Genomic DNA, 20,294 nt, shown 5'->3' with positions numbered 1-20,294 from the left:
ACCCAATTATACTGACATCAGATCGCATGCAGGGATACATAGAGGGAGCTAAACCCAACGGGATGCTTCAGAAGTTCAATAAAGAATACACGATTAGTTGAAAAACACTGAAGATAAGTTTTAGGATGACGATGTTTGGTCCGTGCAGATTGATTGCTGTAGTTTCTACAACTCATAGCCTCATCACAGAATTTCACTTTTCATTCAAAGTTTATTTTGCGTCATACATGCAGCAGATTGATTATGTATATCAAACTGTCTAATAATAACGATCACAGCATGGCGTGAAAGTATGAAAACAATCAGCAATCTCTGGCATTTTTAGTGTTTCAAACTGATTGTAAAGAATAAAGACGGGAGACAATGATGGTTGACGATATAAAACACGGGTTAAAATCGTGAGTGTGTAAGAGAGACAGACAGAGAGGTGCTGAGGAGTAAAGCAGATTAATGGAGCACTGGATTAGGAGGCCAAGGAGTCACACACACTTACACACCCCTAGTGCGCTCTGACTCTCATTTAGAGGGAGAATCTACACTCTCATATGCTTGATGAGTTGGCGTGTTAACGTCACCCTCTAGTGGTTTCAAGTGATGTCGTCTAGAGAGAGCAACCCTGTCACGATGTTCCCTAAATATAAAGGATTAATGTGACCCTCTGCTCGGCCTGAACATGAAAACATGAATAAAAAAAAACAGCTCATTGTCCATCAGTGAGTTACACTTTGAGAAAGTAAACAAAGCAGCCGCCTCTGTTTGTTTATTACCTGATAAACTTCATAATGCTGCAACTTATTAGAGTTCATAAACTATCCAAACAGCAAGAATAAAGTTATTATTAACATGGCCTGTGATCAGCCTGTGATCGTGTTCTTGTGTTTGCCATTGCTGACATTTATGTTAAAATACTTTAAAAACAAGGAAAACATTTAAGCAGACGAACAGAGACAGACAGAGAGAGGAAGACAGACTATTCTTCAATGAACCTTTGTTATGACAGAGTCCCTGCTGGTGACTAATGACACACACACACACACACACACAGACACACACACACACACACACACGCACACACACACACACACACACAGAGAGGCATTATACCCACATCTGACCTCAGCAAAACTAGTTAACTGACACACCAGTCAGTGAATGTGTGATGTCATACCTATGGCTCGTATCCAGGTGTTTCACTGCTGATCAGTGTGTGCATGTGTGTTTCCCTCTGTTCTATTATGACTGCAGCTTGTGTGTGTGTGTGTGGTTGTGCATGAATCGAGAGAAGAGATGAGGTCATTTGATTGGTCAAACAGACACCTCTCTCTCCCTCTCTCATATTCAGTACAGACATGAGATCGATCTTCCCAATCAACTCTTATCTTCTATTTCCCAAAATGTTGAACTATTCCTTTAACTCCAGAATCACTAATTCCCTAACTTCATTCTGTGTCTTGAACAAAGTGCCTTTGGTGTCTGAGCCATATCCTGAGACGTAACAAATGGACAAGCACAGTACGGTGCAAAACAAACCCACCACGAGGCTACCGGTGATCTAAGAGAACATTGATTCTCACATCTTATATATGCTCACGTACAATGATAATGTTTTAGTGTGTGTAAAAATCTAGGGACAATTTCCTTTGGCCTCATCTCTCTATTTTGGTTTTTCCTCTCTTTTCTCCGCCCAGCTTTCTTCTCCTCCCACCTCTTTTCTCTCTGTGTCTGTATGACAAAGCCCAACAATTACTTCTTTCTCCGTTTCCTTGTGACTCACTGCAATGTAATTACACTGACACAAACATGACACACACACGCACACACACAGAGAGGGTGAGGGGCAACTTATAACAATGTGTGGTTGTAATTGTTCTTCTCTAGTCTACAGTTCAGTCACTGCTTTGCGAAAACTGAGGGAGAACAAGAGAGGTCATTAGTTTGTCTAGTGATTTTGGTTGAGTCAAGAAGTCAGTCTCACACACACGCACACACACACACACACACACACACACTAGAGGGAATCGCTGTGCTCCAGTTCCATTCATCACGAGTTGACATGCCGCACCACTGACCTGCATGACCGAAGGTAGCTCGCTCTAAGTGCGTGTGTGTGTGTGTGTGTGTGTGTGTGTGTGTGTGTGTGCGCGCGTGTGTGTCCTTGTGTGTTGCATGCCCAAGTTGGGACAAGTCATTAACTACGATGTCATTTCCTGCCATTGTAGCAGATTTCAGTGCAAACAGTACAGAATGCGTCGCTGCACAGCGGTCCATCTACGCACAGCGATACACTAAAACAACTCTGTTTGGACAAGCTTTGAAACCGTGTTAATATATTGTCTTCCATTAAACTCATGCATGTTTTAACAGCAGCTGCAGGAGAGATGATAGACTGTCTACAGTACAAAGACACCTGCTTGGACAGACGGACATACGATTGCAACGAATCCAACAACTCACACACACTCATTAAATTACTGTTTTAGGGATGGATCTGGTTTGTTGGGACCAAACTAAATCCCATCAATATACTGAAGACGGCGCACACACAATGACACACATAACTGCACATGGTAAGCGTCCACCATCCGGGTATTATTGTCTTACTGTAAAATTCCACCTTAATTAACACAAATGCAACCGCACGAACGTGCGCACACACATTACCAAACCTCGTTATGATCACAGAGATATTTTCAACTGACAAAACCCAAGACAGTGTTCGCTCGTGTTATCTTCTGGTAAACACGGTCATTATCACGGCACTTATCACGGCACAGACACATAAACAAACATGAACACAGACACACACACACACACACACACATAACAACACACACACAAACACCCACAGAGACGTCTGAACAGTGCCGCTGCTGCTGCTGAGAGGAAGAAGGCGTTTTCCTTTCAGCTCCCAAGGGACGCAGCATGCTTTAGGATGTACAGTAAGTGCTCTGTGTGTGGGTTGGGGGGATTCCTGAATGCAACCAATCTAGAAGCTAAGGGAATGGACGTTCATTCAGCCTCCTGTCTCCAAAACACACACACACACACACACACACACACACTCCTTTTCCTCCACAGCTGAAACCACATGCAGGAGGATGCAGGGGAATAATTTCCACGGAAGACACAGTGGAAGCTAAATTTATAAGATGCATACATTCACAGCCAGCATGAACACACGCACACACAAAGTTACAGGTGCAAAACAAAGTTCACCATTTGCTCCATTCAACTGATTTTTTTTCCCTTCCTTAGATGAGTTTGTAAATGGATTCCCAAATATGCACGAGGTGTGAGAAAACAGTTTTGCCCTCCACAGAGCTGTAAGTGCGCACACACACACACACACACACACACACACACACACACACACACACACACACACACACACACACACACACACACACACACACACACACACACACACACACACACACACACACACACACACACACACACACACACACACACACACACACACACACACACACACACACACACACAGAGCAGGTATGAAGCAGCCGATTGTCGCGTTAAATAAATGCCGCCGTGTTTGGTCGGAAAACAGCAAACAACTTCTTTAAAAAAATAAATATTCAAACTGAAAACTCAAGAAGAGAGTTGGTGTCTTCCCATCGGGACGAATAATTTAATTTGGTTTAATGAATTCCTCATGACACGCATATTAAGGAGACACATAATCGTATTCAGGACCGACATACCTCCACACACACACACACCTGCAGCGATTGCTAATATCACTAGTTGGAGTCATTATGACTCACAACACACATACTGCGATCTACAGACACCAGACTGTTGGCTTTGTTAGTGTTCCCCTCTTTGTCCTTCTCTACAGTTGTTCTGTCCTTGTCTGCTCATCCATTGGACAGAACGAACTTGAGTAGAATATATACACACACAAAAAAAACAACTAAAAAACCCTAACCCTAACCCTATCTGCTGCCATGTAAATGAATGCTCCTGTAAGATCTCTGAGTGTAGTCAAGTGTTTCTATAAATACAGGCCTCCTGCACTGCTCTAAAATGTACACACACACACACACACACACACGCCTGTATTAGCCTGCTGTAGACCAGCCAAAGGTGGATGTATTTACTCTCTGTGAAGCGCATTAAGTTCTTCCTTCCAACTTACTGACATCCATCACAAAAGCCTCAATTAAAAATTTCAAAATAAGAAAACACTAAAAAGTAAAGTAGAGGGTCCATATGAAGGCATTTCCCAAAGATGATGCATGTCACAAATTGAAGCAGAACTACATGCTTTTGCGCTTTGTTTCTCACAGTAATGACATGGTTCTACACCAGATAAAAAGATTACGCTGCATCCATTTTGGTCCTATGAGGCCAAATTAGTAGACTGTGGTTGTAGTTCACCGCAGCGTTCAGACAAAAACATGGACGGGACGAGTTTCAATGATATCAGACAAACTTCATATCTATTCTAAACGCACTTAAAAGGCTGTTTGCTATCGTTCGTATAGATTAATAAAAATGGGATCAGTAAGTTGTCACTGTCCGTACAAATTCACCATCAAAGATCGCTGACAGAAGCAGTTCTGCATGTGTTGTGGCACTCGGTCACGGCAAGTGAGCTGAATGAATGAATGAATGAATGCCGCTGCAGTGGAACTAAACACTCATCAAGTGGATAAGCTCATTAACGGTGTGAGCCTTGTTTGCTCATTAAGAAATACCATCTCAGACCTGTAGCAAGCTCTGCGGATGTAATTTACAATCAATGACATTTAGATTAATGGTTTAAAGGTGAGACGATTTAGCAGCATTTTGAACAAGCATTTAGGACAAATCATTAAAACTCTGGCTCGTAGTGGAGGAAGTAGTGTCTGCAGGATGTCATCCCGGCACAGATTTTCTTCTCAGAATTAAAAAAAATAGCTATTCAGATGTACAATGTGTTTGCATTTTACCTACAATGTACCAAACTGTGACTGCGATGCATCCACAACCCAGACCATGACCCTGAAGGAACTTTGCATCCCCCACACTAACAGTCCTGGATCCCAGCGGTAAACTAAACGCTGCTTTAGGTTCAGCTTGTCCACGGAATTGCAAATATAAGTGTGCAAAACAGCGCTCCTATTAGTATACCGTAGGTCTGAGGCATCAGTAGCCTCAGGATACTGCAACTCATTAGCATTTTCTTGCATCTTGAATATGAAGTGGAGGCAAATCAGGCTCCAGCAATCTTTCACCATTTGGGAAAACGCAGAAACACAGAGCAGCATGTCTGTGAGATGGTTCACTTAAACTTTCTCGTATCTTATATCCCTTTAACCATTGTGTTCTGTGAGAAATTAGATATATAATGTTAGGGAACTTTAAGGTTCTCAAGAATAAGAATGAACTACAGCAGCAGTCTGTTTGTGTTAGCAGAGGCCTAAAACACGTGTTTTCCATGGATTCGATTAGTGGATTCATTGTTTCCTCGATGAAATGTGAAAAATGTCATCACATGTTCTGGGGACCCTGGCTGACCACGTCTTCAAATATCTTTGTTTTCTCTGAGCAACAGCCCCAAAACCACAAATATATGTTATAATAATATGATATATGCAACATTAAGCTGAGAAAAGCAGCAAATCATCACATTTGAGAAGTCAGAATCAGTAAATATTTGCCATTTCAGTCGACCGACCACCTGAAACAATTGATTGTTGCAGATTATTACGAACTAATTCATATTTTGACTAATTATTTCAGCTCTAAAGTGCAGGATTACAGTTGTGGATGAATATAAATAACTTATACAACATTGATATGCACCTGATTAACCAAATAATAACAGCAACATGAGAGGGAGTCTCATCATATCACACACCTTATTAACACCTTTATGTAGCCTTAAATAACTGGGCCAATAGATTAGCTTTATGGAAGTATTCAGAGCACATAAGTGGTCCATTGAGGTAGAATGGAAGAGTTCAGTTTGTTTGGGGGGGGGGGGGGGGGGGTCAAGGTAACCAAACAGCCTTGAAGTCTTGACTCAGGGAACACAAAAAATCCCTTGAAACAGATGTTTAATTTAGGAGCTACATGTAGGTTAATCCGCTACACGCACATACTTGCCATAAATTGGAGTTAATGTTTCTCCACGTTCATTCCGTGTTAATGTGGAGACCAGTTTTGGTGGCAGTCGGTCACTCTTCAACTGCTTCAAGTTACTAAAAAGCTGAACTACGTCCTAGTTAAATTGCTTTAAAGCGAAGCTCATTTATTCGTTATTTCCCAAATGAGAATGGTTTGAACACTGGGGAAAGGAAACAGCAAAGTTAACGTTAATGCCAGCCAGGGCGAGCGTTGAACAAACCGCATCCCATACTTTCTTTTAGCTTTTGAAATAATCCACAAAACACACAATATCACTCACGTTGACTTGTTCCAGGGGACGTCCGACAGGTTTGTGTTTCTTTACCGGCGGGAGAAGCTGCCAACAGTCGGAGAAGAGTCCGTTATTTTAGTTGTGGAGCCAAGGGGTAGATATAGTTACTGCTTTTTTTCGCTCATGCCTATCTCCCCCTTCTCCCTCTCCCGTCGCCTGTTCCTGCTTCCCCTCTCCACATCCAGCATTCCAATATGGCCGCTGCTGGGAGCGACACACACACACACACAGAGAGAGAGAGAGAGAGAGAGAGAGAGAGAGAGAGAGAGAGAGCAAACTACTCCCTCAGAGGAAAGCCCTGCCTCAGGCACAGCACACAACAGCCCATGAATGAATGAATGAATGAATGTGTAGGTAGGACCTACTTTACATGTTCAAACTGTAGTAAGAGCAGAAGTAACAGAAAAGTACAAAGACGAGTCATGCATTCAAACTCTCACCAAAGTTAAATAAAAGTATAAGCATCAATACATCCTTACAGTACCGAAAACATTATACAGAATAGCCTATTTCAGAATAATGTACAGTGCATTTACATGATTGCATTATAGTTATTGATGCGTTAATGTGTACATCACTTTAACGCTGCAGCTCTGTGCACAGGTACTAAGACGACACCTCGTGGCCACTACCTGTTACTGCAGTAGTAGTGTTTAAGTATAGGCTATAACAACACAGACCCTCTACACACATTATCGGTTATAACTCTTTATTCTGCTTTGTGTATGAAGGAGACATCCGATCACCAAGGCATATTATAGCATAGCAAGAAAAGTGTTCAGTTTGCTGAGCTGCGATCGTTATCATTTTTAACTCTGATGGCACATCTGTTTCAGAGCTATGAGACCAGAAACGCTACTGGATGAGACACGGGGCTTCAGATGAGATGAAAACTGTGCCACCGATGTTTTTAATGTTATTGTATTCACGGACAATCTCAAAATAAAGTTCCTCCATGAAATTAACCTCCATTCTTGTTCTCTTTATTCCATATTATTTACACTGAAAATGAAAGAGATGTCTCCTATAAAGAGAAAAAAAATATTTGTGTAACTTTTTCTGCATTCTAAGGTTTCTCCATCCATCTCATCACCTCCCTTTGTAGCTGCAAGGGTCACTATGGCACCTTTGCTACTCTCAAAATGTCTTCTTGTTTTACAGTTTAGAGTCTATCTCTTTAAGATGCAGCAGGTCAGTGACACAAGAATGGAACAAGAGGCAGAACTGGCAAAGCAGCAGAGGAGAGATCTGTTGTGCAGGATTCAAAGTTCTTTAGTCTGAGTTAAAGCATATTAGAACCCAGGTGATAGACGAGGCTTCTTTAGGCGGGCTGGATCTCAGCATGTTGAGATGTGTCGGCTGGCAGGGTCTTTGAGTGCTTAGGGTTGTAGAGAACATGGTTAAGTGTCAAAGTCCCAAATATAACAGCTACTTCTTCTAACTTCTTCCTGCTATCTTCTTTAAAAGGCTGCAGTGTTTGGTTGGCTGGAACAGCAAACCCCTCTCATCTTCATACACTATCTCAATTCTTTCATTTAAACTTCTTTTAAAGAATTAATACTCGTTCATTTGCAATGTATATTTAATTCTTCCCTATTTGAAAGTTGGGCTACCTCAGCTGCAGAACAGAACCGATGAAACAGTTTGATATAAATCACTGAATAAAACCTGATCAGTTGCATTACAATAAATTAAACAATTACACAACAGGTGACAACCTTGTTGTCATGACATGTGAGGTATTCAAACACTGCAATAGACTACATATGCATAATAAATGATTAAATCCTGAATTAGATTCAGTATTATTGCCTAAATGGCCCCCAATTACAATCAGACGTGACCTGGGCTGGGGGAGAATAATAGAATAGGAGAAACACTCCTACTTTTAAGCATAAAGAAGGACTTGGGATATTAATAGATTTTTGGATATTCGTGCAGGAATACTAGTGGAATATTCATTTTCATGAGCCAGGTAAACAGCGGAGTAGGAGTATTGTCATTTTCAGAAGAAGGCCAAAAAAACATATTTGGTGCATAAACGTAGTCAATGTTAAAATTATGATAACAGGAGTTTCTGGTCTGAGTGTTGAAACCTCCAGAAAAATAAGATGTGCATGATGCAGTGTACTTAGTCTCTGTGGCTCTTATGTCTGTGACTACAGGATGAATACTGGCCCTGCTGGTGTATCTTCTACTGTTGGCCAAGGTGATACAAAAGATGAGGAAAAGTTCTTAACTGTCGATGCCGTGTTGGATCTAGTGTCAAGCCTGCTTCAAAGAGTGCAAGACTGAAAAGCTGGAGTTTGAAAGTCACACCATCAAATCCAATTGTAGTCTGGAAACAAAATGCAGCTGGTGGGTCACCATGTCGAAGGAGCCACCGAGCTCTCTGTCCCTGGGCCTCTTCCTGTGTGGCTGGCTGGCCCGGGCTTCTTCCTCAGAAGGGGTCAGAGGTCGGTGTACTGACTGTGCCACCTGTAGTAGATGTCAGGTTCGCTGCAACAACCAGGGGCGGACTGATTGAGTGCCGGCCCTGGAGTGCAGCATCCATTACACTGTACCACTGCCAGGTGGCAGCAGTCCCACTACCGGCCTACTACCAGCATTAGTATTAGCATTAGCATTCTTTCATTCTCATCACATGTTTGTGTGGTAGTTTTGGGGCAGGTTCTCATATTTAGTTTAAAAGACAAATACAGAGTAAAATATTCCATTCTAACAACCAAAATATGAAACAATTATAAACAGTTGTAAAGAGAAAACATCACAGCTACTTCATGGCTTGTATTTGTGTAACATTTGTGTAATAATAAAGCAGGCTGCATTGATTTATCTGGTAATTCAATAAGCTATTGTTTCATAAAAATCGCATGAATGTATTTTTGAATTGATGTCTTTTCATGTAGCAGTAGACAAAACTCACACTAGATGGCGCCGAGGTACTCTTTAGCCAGATCCCGGAAAAAAACTTTTATTTTGAAAAGTGGGAAGTCCTGAAAGTGGCGCTGCCAGTGGTTTTAGTTTGACAGACAGCGGTGAACCACACTGCAACAGTTAGAGACGGTGCTGGACCTGGTGCTGTAGCGTTTAGACTTGCTCACAGATTTATGACAGCAAGCTGTAGCTACCGTCTTGTGTGTGTGACTTCACCGTGTGTCCAGTGGAAATGATCGAGAAGAGTTAAGGTCAGTCTTTGATTCTCACGTTGCTGTGTTAAGAATCTTGCTCAACTGATAAGTCAGTTTCATTGTCCATTGACAATCTTTACGGTATTGCCATGCTCCTATTGCTGTTTTATTGCTGTCTGTGTGTTTACATTAACGTCACTGCTGGTGACAGACGTCTTAGATATCTAAGGTAGAATTAAGGTGATCATAACTGTTATGCGTTATTGAAATAAAAGGCTTTTTTTTTGTTGGTTCAAAGTGTTCCCAAGGGAGGAAAGAGAAAGCAGTAAAAGACTTTAAAGACTGTCTTGGTAATATATGCCTCAGTCATTTCCTACTGCATGCAAATGTGTCCACTGGCTCATGTCATGAATGATGAGCTCAGGTTTTCTCACAAACCAGCCACAACCTTGTAAATGTTGTCTGGTTCCCATTAAAGGGACATGTCACCCATTTTATGAGCTCACCCTCTTCCTGTGTCCCAGAACAGCTCTTGTGAACATGCACTGCTCTATTTGTGATTTTCACTGGGATGTGAAGTCAGAGGAATGAACATATGGTCCAGTTTAAGTTCAAACGCTAGTGTCTGTTAACAGGTTTCAACATCATTGACCTATTTACTGTCCATGGGACTGCGCCAATTTCCAATTTAAAAACTCCATCTGATTATACATTTTGAAAAAGTTGTTGCAAGTTTACAAACACTGGCTGATCTGCCCTGCAGACCTGAAATCACTACTTTTAAAGCTGGAGTAGGCAGGTTAACCTTTCAGTTTATTCTAAGTCAACCCCAGGGTAGGCAGATTTCTGGAAAAGGCAAATAATAAATAAAATTAAATGCCAGAATAAAAAAAAAACAGCCTTCATCCTGCACCAGTAGCTATGTTGCTAATAGTTTGGTGTTCTGCTAACCATAGCCGTGAGCAGAAGGCTAATCTATTAGCGACGTTTTCTCTTCATCTCTGATACGCTTCATCAATATTGTCAGACTCTCTTTTTGATAAGTCCGTTTTCCTCGGTGCTTTGCAGTGAAGGCAGCTGTTTGCAACGGTGGAATAGCAACTTTTTCTGCAGGATATTCCGCCTTTTAATCAGGCTTTCACCAGAGGGATGTGCACGTTCATCTGCATTTTGCAGAACAGCCAATAGGAACTTCCCCTCTCTGAAACGACCCAATGATTGGTCAAAGTCTCCCGTCGCATGCTTGATTATCTAAAGACTAAAAAACAGACACAAGAGGAGGTGCAGTAGTCTAGTTTTCTCCCAGACCACTTGAATTCCAATAAACTGTGAGATTATTATGGAGGTTTTGCTCTATGATGCCAACAAATAAACTGCCTACCTCAGCTTTAACCACTTCCATTATGGAAGCGGCCCTCTTCCTCCATACTTCTTTTCAGTTCTATAAAAAAACAAAACCTGCACTGTAAAAAAAATTCTGTGTAATATACGGTAAATTACCGGCAGCTGTGGTTGCCAGAACTTCACCGTAAAAAATAAAGTGAGAATGTATAATACATCACGGTATATCTTTTTTGCAACCGTAGATTTCACAGTTGAGAACAGTTTTTTGTTTACGGTAAATTACTATAAAAAACAGAGATTTCATAAACCTGTTTAAGGTAATATGCAATTTAACGGTAAATTACCGGCAGCTGTGGTTGCCAGAACTTCACCGTAAAAAATAAAGTGAGAATGTATAATACATCACGGTATATATTTTTTGCAACCGTAGATTTCACAGTTGAGAACTGTTTTTGGTTTACGGTAAATTACTATAAAAAACAAGAGATTTCATAAACCTGTTTACGGTAATATGCAATTTAACGGTAAATTACCGGCAGCTGTGGTTGCCAGAAATTCACCGTAAAAAATAAAGTGAGAATGTATAATACATCACGGTATATATTTTTTGCAACCGTAGATTTCACAGTTGAGAACTGTTTTTGGTTTACGGTAAATTACTATAAAAAATAAGAGATTTCATAAACCTGTTTACGGTAATATGCAATTTAACGGTAAATTACTGGCAGCTGTGGTTGCCAGAACTTCACCGTAAAAAATAAAGTGAGAATGTATAATACATCACGGTATATTATTTTTGCAACCGTAGATTTCACAGTTGAGAACTGTTTTTTGTTTACGGTAAATTACTATAAAAAAAACAGATTTCATAAACCTGTTTACGGTAATTTGCTTTAGAAATAACAGCCATGTTATAAACGTGTTTACGGTAAATAACCTTATAAACAGCAACTATATTGTGAAGCTAATTACAGTTTTTCTCAGTAAAAAACACAGTACAACTGTATGATACATTACGGCATTTTATTGAAAAATGCAACTTAACGGTAAATTACCGGCAGCTGTGGTTGCCAGAACTTTACCGTAAAAAATATAGTGACAATGTATAAGACATCACGGTACAAAAATACGGTACAACATAGAACGTAATACAATTGGTTGGCATAGATTTCAGTCAACTTCTGATTATTGTAAATTACAAAGGAAATATCAAATAAAGCAGATTGTAAATCAAGGTACAGACCATCATTGATATACCTTAAGAAACTAACATTCTCTGTGAAAAACAGGTTGAACTGATACAATATCTTGTACAATATACTCACAAAGCAGTGTTGAGATCTTGAAGAAACAGCATGTGTCCATATATATATGAAGGATAACCATGAATAAACATGAAAGGATTAGCCACTTGCCCTGAGTTGATCAAGAGTAATGAGTCACTGAGTCCAGACTTGACTGAAGAGGGCACTCAACATGGTATAGCGTCTCACATGGACATGAAGTTCAGGAAGCTGGAACATGAAGCGTGTATTTTCACCAGTTCTGCTTGAGGACTCGTATGTTGACCATCAGGTATTCACTGTGGACTGGAATGATCCTCTCTGCACCCAAAAACAGAAACAAAGGCAAAGTTAGATTGATGCAGTGCTTCAACATGATGCCTACAGAAACATTTACTGCCTTCTGCTGTTAAACTGAGCTCCAATGACCTAGAAGAAACCAGCACTTTATACTTAATAAAAAATAATAGTGTCACAGATTATTTTATTTTTTTTAAATATCAATAACGTTTATTTGTAAATTTTGAGTTGTTTGTTTATTATTCTCACTTTAACAGATAAAAATAAACAAGTGAGATGGGAACATTTTTCATTTAGTTGCATAATAATTGTGCACACATATATATTCTCCTAAGAAAGCCAAAACCTCACTTTTACTTTATTAAATATTCAGGTTTGAGGTTTATAACATTTTGGATTGACCGAGAGCTCTGTAGTTGTTCAATACAATTAATACTCAAAAATACAACTTGCCTTTTAATTGTGCACACAGTGTAAAGACAATCATCATGTTTGATACAACCAGGGTATCTGCACATCTTATTAATTCCATCAATTCTACATTTTTTGTTTTAATTTTTTTAATTCAATGACTTTTAAGACCTTTTAAATATCTCTAAAATCAATTACATTACTGTTGCAAAATAAATAGAGAAACTAGAATACAGTAAGCTGTATCCTGTTGTTGAGTTGTATTGCATTTGAATAACTGAGCTATTCAGTGTACAATAGCTAATATAACTGCCTTCTCGTTAACAAAAATCAAACTGTATGGCGGAGACCCAGTTCAATAGGAAACAATGACCCCCAGCATTTACCATCAAATAAACATAAGAGTGCACTGTAGGGCCCACTTGGGTGCAAAGACACAGGTGCAAACCCCTTTTGGGTGGATTTTGGAAAGATAGTACACAGAATTAATGACATTTTACTGCTACGTGAAACGTAATGTAAGGGGGATATCAGTTCAGAGCACTAAAAAACAAATAGTACTAATACAAAACTATATTCCAGTGGTTTCATCTATGTTTGCATGAAGCGGTTGGCTCAGACCGTGCACCTGAGGATGATTGATTGAGTGAAGTTTGAGTTGCACCTATCGCACTGCTTACCTCTAATTAGCCTTGACAAGACTGGTGTCTGAGTCATTGGGTCCAGACTTGACTGAAGACAGGTGGGACAGAGTCTCATACAGACAGGGTATGCTGTTCAGGAAACTGGAACTTTAGGCAGGTGTTGTCATAATTTCTGCTTGAAGACTCACAAGTCAATCTGGTGTTCGCTGTGGGCTAGCATGATCTTCCAGCCAGAAAAAAAGACAACATAGAAAACATTAACAATACTAACAATAATAATAACAGTAACATCACCAATAATATAACTTTATATAGCACTTACACAGTTGCAAAATGGTTCTCATACTTCACACAAAAAACAATCAAACTATAAAAACACAAAACATTAAAGAGGGTAAAACAGAACAAACTTACCAAAGGGTAAACAAAGAGTAGGGTTAAAGATTTCATAAAACGGTCAAGCTACAAATATGATTCATGAATAAGAAATAGCCATAATACGTATGGTATGTCAATAAAGTCAAAATAAATTCACAGTATGTCAAAAAAGGTTATTCTGGCAAGAAGTTAAAATCACATTGGATCATGAAATGCCTAGTTTTATGCAGTACTTAACATCAACAATACATGCATACACTGTTTGAACATGAAATGGCTAAACAGTGCTTACAAAAATAGAAGACCCTAAAGCCTTCTCTTGTTAAATGAACATACATTGAACTTTACAACAACTTACCTCTGTTTATCCTTGACAACACTTGTATGTATCCGATCATAAGGTTACACTAGTAGGACAGCAAAGAGGGTGATGAGGTCCATCTGAAGTACAACCGCTGGTAGTCGTAATCACACCTGAAAGAAAGAATAAAGAGAAAAAAGACAAGGGGTGGACATACATCCTCTTAAGTGAAAGATGAAATCATGTCAAGCATCAACTTTTACTCTTTTCAATGCAAAGGTTGCAAATTAAAATGAAATGGCTAAATTCACACTCAAAAATAAAAACAGTGCCTCACCTGGTTTAGCCCGTACCACATATTGTTATCGCAGCAACAAAGGTTTGATTCCCGTTGGGCCATGTGTTGCAGATCATCCCCTCTCACTCCACTGTGGTCCCTGTCTCTCTACTTCTGCTGTCCAATAAAACACGAATGACAAAAAAATCATCTTTAAAAGTAAAAAAAACAACTGCTTGCTTTGGGCATTTAAATGGATTAAAATCCCACCGTTTTCCTGGTTGTCATAAAAGCCAGCAAGTTGTTCCCATCCAAGTCCACAACCACTAGAGTTTGAATGCAATGTCTGAAAGGTGGCAGGAGCAAATTAATTCAATGTTGCAAGATTAGAGTAAATTGTCTTAATTATCTGCACAAACTGCTCTTGTACCAATTAAAATGTTCAGATATTTGTTAGATATGTGTACAATTTACTTACTTTAAAGGAGATTCTTCTTAGCAATGCCACCTGCCTTCGACCTAGAAGTTTCACAAAAGCACTGGAACAAATTGTCTTTCTTTTGACAGACATTCAAGTATTTCAAAGAATTGAATACTGACTTGAACTTTACTCCTTCCACATCTGGTTTATCTTGGGTCTGGAGGCGATCAACAGCAGAGTTGTAGCTGTCAATGGTGCGCTCTGCTCCGCACAGATTTGGATCGTCACCCTGAAATTCAGATCGGATTATTAGGCAGTACCTACAGAAATATTGCGAGTGACTGAAATTTTCAGTGAAGGCACCAATGCCATGAGAGCCCAAATTATGTCCTGCAATGCAATATAAGGTTATTTTGACTACTGTTTCATCTGATACTACGATCCCGTTCTCCTCCAAATCCTTCAAGTCTGTTAGTAATTCAGAGAACACAAATGTTTTGAAATCTTTCTCTCTACACAATAAAACAAGTGACATGTGGTTTGTGTCAGACCTTACATGAACTGGCAAATTATCATCAGATACATAGACAGCTAATATTTTATGTATTGTCTTTGCAGAGCCTAAAGGGTTAAAGTCTCTTTCACAGGCACATAATATGAAAACATATCAGTCCTGTTCTCATCTCGTCCTAAAAACATTTTCTTAGGCTCCACATAGTTGAACCCTTTTTTGAAAGACTGAGCTCTTGAGTATGCTGTCCTCATTGGCCCTCTATGACATGCAGAGAAAAGATCAAATTCTCAAAGACTCACAAACTTTGCTGATGTCCTCATCTGATATTGGTGTGTCATTTTTAAACAGTGAAGTTAGTTTGGTCCAAGCAGGTAGTAGAAACTGTCCCTGCAATTTCAAGTAGAATAAACAGAGAAAAAGATCACTGAAGTTTTCAGAAATATCCATATCACCTTTATCTGTGCTGGTCTCTATAACATTTTCTGAGTCATGCAGGTGAGGGCCACAGTCATGTGATTCAGTTGGAACAGCTGATGACTGAGGAGAAGCAGATTCTCTGTACATGTCACTAATACTGCTGTCTGCTATTTGTGTCTCCGTGGCATGTGGGCAGTAAATGAAGATCTGACCGTGAAAACATTTGACCATCCACTCACTTTAATAATTAGCTACTTTGTGTCTGGACATGTGCTTTCAAATAACGCCATAGCCATTTATGAGCGGTAACGTTAACAGACATGGCGCACTTATGAGCGGTAACGTTAACAGACATAGCACATTTATGAGCAGTAACGTTAACAGACAGTTTATAAGCGGTAACGTTAACAGACAGTTTATAAGCGGTAAAGTTAACAGCCGTCCCAACAGTAACGTTAGCTTAGCTGTAACGTTAGCTGATAGGTTACCATTATGCCTCTGGTAGAAATGAGCCTTATAGCTCCATATCTAACAAAGGTCTGCTTGCAACCAGCTTCAACGCACTTAAATAAACAACGTGGTTCATCACTATGAAGTTTGCAATGAAGCACATAACCCCTCGATGTTTTAGCTTTAACTGACTTGCCACAGAAATGACAACTAAACATTTTCCTAGCAAACCTTTGGTAAAGTAAGCTAGCTAATGTTTAACACAGAAACCCATAACCCATGTTACATCCACGAAAAGTAAACTCTCAACTCATTTAGATAGCTAAGTGAACTTACTATTAACGTTGAATGACTCGTTTTTGCAAGGGCGACACAAAACTGCAGAAAACAAAGCCTCAAATTCAAATGTAACGTTAGCTAGCTGACATGCTTACCTTCAGAAGAAGTGTTGTGTTTCCAGGAGTCAGGCCGTTGATCATCAGTAACGTGCTGCCTGAGCGCGCAGAAAAGGCGCTGAAATGAGTTCAAAAGTTCAGCCTCCAACCGTTGCTTTTTTTAAATTGTTGTGTAGGTCTGATCACTGCCGCCTCCGTCCGTCCGTCCCTCTCTCTCTCTCTCTCACTCTCTCTCTCTCTCTCTGTCTGTCTGTCTCTCTGTGTTCCCACCACATTTGGTCAGGTTATTCACTGAGACAGGCACCTGTTGGTCTTAAAGTGTCATGAGGGAATCGCTAAACAGTGAAACAGTATGATCATATAGGGTGCACTGCACACACATTAGGAATAGATGTCACAGGGTGCCTTGAAACTGTCGCGAGATCTGCACCTGCAAGCACCTGCAATGTTACAAAATACTAACCAACAGAGATCAAAAGAGAGGTGGGGGATGGGGTGAGGGGTGAGATGCAACTTATGCTCTGCAAAAAAGGATTACAAAACAAGGAAAACGTATGGAAGGTTACTCTCTACTGCTTTGAATAAGCAGACTAGTTTGCATCTAGCACTTATTGTTTTGTTTGTTGGTTAAATATTAGTTCTGACTGTTGAAACTGACAATGTCTTTCAAAAATTACAGTGTTGGCCTTCAAATTTATCTTATGGTATATTTACATTATTAGCACAATGGTTCGTACATTTAACCGTGACAAAATGTATTTCTTTTTACTAATAGTACCTGCAAAAACTGCAGTGTTATATTTTATATATTATAGTGTATTTACAAAAACAGCACAATGGTTAGTGCATTTAACCTTGACAAAATGTCTTTTTTACAAATAATGAATGCAAGCAACATTGATCGGGCCCTCGCACCTTCACGCACGTCGAGGGTACTAGCAGGACTCTAGTTGCCGCGGCCGTGCTTTCTGTGACCATGAGACACTGCGTGCACGAGTTAGACAATATTTCCTGCGTGTACCAGTGGCGTAGCAAGATCATTTTGCCAGGTCTTAAGCCTCGAATGTTTTGAGTTCAGCTCTGAATACAATCATAAATGTAAGCCTGTAATGATCGACAAAAAAACAAATGTTTTTTGAATGCGCTTCAGTGTTTGTAACATAAAAGACTGTCAAAGTAAATGCAGGTGTCCAAACCGACTGTTTGTTTGTGGTGCAGCTAGCTCTGACAATCACTGCTGAGTGACTCAAAGCGGAAAGAGTCGAGGAGAAATGGCAGAATGTATAGTTCCATGTGGAAAAAAACAAACCGAAAGGTGATCCCATGTGGTCTAATCTATATCATGAATTAGGTTAACGTGACTTCAGACGGGGCTGCTCCGTAGGTCTGCTAACGTCGCTGGACACGCTGCTCGCTAATCGCTCCAATAACAGCTGCTTCCTCTGCAGAAATGCAGACTTTAACTGAACAACAGCTGCTAGTAAAGACAACGTGGGTGTTTATGTCATCGTTTCTAAACGTATGCGTTTACGACTGTCCACAAGAAGAGGTAACTCTGGAGTTTTCAAACAAGTCTACAACATATTAAAAAAGCAGGGCTCTGACATCTTTAGAAGTAAAAGTTGGTCTGATCTCACCAAGAGTACAACAGGGTGTACGCCTTAAGGACGTGTACACCATGCTGAGGTCTGAGTGTCATACAGGCAAAAATCTTTTCTAGATAATCTAGAGGAATTCTGTTCAGGTGACCTCATTGTAGGCCTAGTCCACAATGTGTGTCCAGAATCTGTGGGTTCTGGGACCCATATTTGAGAGATTATGGCCATTCTTGCATATGTCAAAAAATCCACTCAGGGAATAAGGCATCAATTAAGCCCTTTGGGGCTGTTTTTGGGGACCTTAACTTGCAGCTACGAAGTCCAGATTATAGGTAGGTAATGGTGACGAGCCCCTCTTTGAAGGAGAAAAGGAGTCAAATCTCTACCCTGATTTAGAGTATAAAAAGTTAGAGAAAAGACTGGTGAAAACTGGTGCCATCTGGTTCGAATCATCTCTGTTGGGTGCATTTGAAAACACTTGTAAATGGCTTATTGTCCTAATATTCACATATGATGGACAAAAGAGGACCCTCTTAAAGGCTCAATTGGATTCAAGTCATTAGCATGCTGCTAACAGAAGTTAGCTTTCCCAAGGGTCTGCAGAGATCTTGCTTTAGATCCTGCATTACGTTATCACAGGGGAATGATTAATACAAAATTCAGGCAGTTTCAACCTTTCACTAAGATTTAATGGCCCGTTTCTCACTTGCCAAAAAAAGCCGAAAAATAAGGCTATATGCCTCAATTTTGACCTTTGGGGCTGTGTTTGGGTACCTTAACTTGCAGCTACGACCGTAAAATTTGGGGGAATTCATATTCACTAGCCCCTCTTTAAACAGGAAAAGGATTCAAATTTCTACTTTGATTTAAAGTGTAAAAATTGAGAGAAAAGACTGGTGAAGGCCATTTCGGATCATAAGTACCATTGGGTTAGAATCCTTTCTGTTGGGTGAAATAAACAGTCAATTTTCAACTTTTCGCACCATTTAATCTGTGGGAAAAGGTGGAATGACTGTGAAAGTTTCAGGGTCCTAGCCCATTGTTTTCTATGGGTATGTAGGCCGAATTGGGTAAAAAATCCATAGTTCACTATGGGAAAAGTGTTTGGAATTACCAATTGATTTTCATACCACTTGATCTCTGGCCAAAGGTCGATTGACTGTGAAAATTTCAGGGTCCTAGCCCATTGTTTCCTATGGGTAATTAGGCCGAATTAGGTCAAAAATCCATAGTTCACTATGGGAAAAGTGTTTGGAATTACCGATTGATTTTCATACCACTTGATCTCTGGCCAAAGGTCGATTGACTGTGAAAATTTCAGGGTCCTAGCCCATTGTTTCCTATGGGTAATTAGGCCGAATTAGGTCAAAAATCCATAGTTCACTATGGGAAAAGTGTTTGGAATTTCCCATTGATTTTCATCCCACTTAATGAATGGGCAGAGGTCGATTGACTGTGAAAATTTCAGCCTCCTAGTCCATTGTTTTCTGGGCGTATTTAGGCCGAATATGGTCAAAAATCCATAGTTCACTACGCAAAAAGTGTTTGGAATTTTCCATTGATTTTCAAACCACTTAATGAATGGGCAAAGTTCGAATTCATCCACCCCCGTCGCCTTGCCAGCAAGGAGCTTTTTGAATACCTTAGCGGCCTCCACCAGGGATATGGGTAATAGATAATATTTGCAGAAGTTGCAGAGTTGGCTGTTAGCTATATTATGGTGTATATCTGTAATTAGTACAATGGTCCGTACATTTAACAGTAAACAAATATATTTTTTTAAAGTAATTAATGCAAAAATCACGGTATGGATTTTTGTTCATATTACGGTGTATTTCCTTTACCAGTACAATGTTTAGTACCTTTAACAGTGACAAACTGAATATTTTACGAATAATAAATGCAAAAAATACGGGGCTGGCTGTTGAATGTATGATGCGTTTTACCTCCATTGGCAGTGCAATGGTCCGAACATTTAACAGTAACCAAATGTATTTTTAAAA

At 39.9% G+C, this 20,294-nt stretch overlaps 1 protein-coding gene and 1 long non-coding RNA gene across 5 annotated transcripts in view; both read right to left on the bottom strand.

Annotated features, from left to right (window-relative positions):
* Positions 1-6,598, bottom strand: part of ptk2aa (protein tyrosine kinase 2aa) — a 53,034-nt gene extending 46,436 nt beyond the window's left edge. For all 3 annotated transcript variants that reach the window (XM_076105525.1, XM_076105527.1, XM_076105526.1), the window contains exon 1: positions 6,416-6,598. The gene's annotated coding sequence lies outside the window, so the exon portion shown is untranslated. The remainder of the gene's footprint in view (positions 1-6,415) is intronic.
* Positions 6,599-11,908: 5,310 nt separating this feature from the next.
* Positions 11,909-20,294, bottom strand: LOC142965377 (uncharacterized). Of its 2 annotated transcripts, none has more exons than XR_012957649.1 (9): positions 16,733-20,294; positions 15,731-15,818; positions 15,097-15,206; positions 14,975-15,015; positions 14,767-14,842; positions 14,557-14,673; positions 14,277-14,392; positions 13,577-13,763; positions 11,909-12,506 (listed from the first exon to the last, which is right to left on the bottom strand). It is a non-coding gene; the product is annotated as an uncharacterized LOC142965377 (long non-coding RNA). The 2 variants fall into 2 exon arrangements; XR_012957650.1 differs by having other exon boundaries at positions 14,557-14,670; positions 16,733-20,292.

This window comes from Anarhichas minor, unplaced genomic scaffold (assembly GCF_050575085.1).
Source record: "Anarhichas minor isolate MPS153535 unplaced genomic scaffold, ASM5057508v1 ptg000033l, whole genome shotgun sequence".
NCBI classification, from domain to species: domain Eukaryota; kingdom Metazoa; phylum Chordata; class Actinopteri; order Perciformes; family Anarhichadidae; genus Anarhichas; species Anarhichas minor.
Note: the sequence above shows the minus strand (reverse complement) of the source record. Positions and strands in the feature narration are given on the sequence as shown.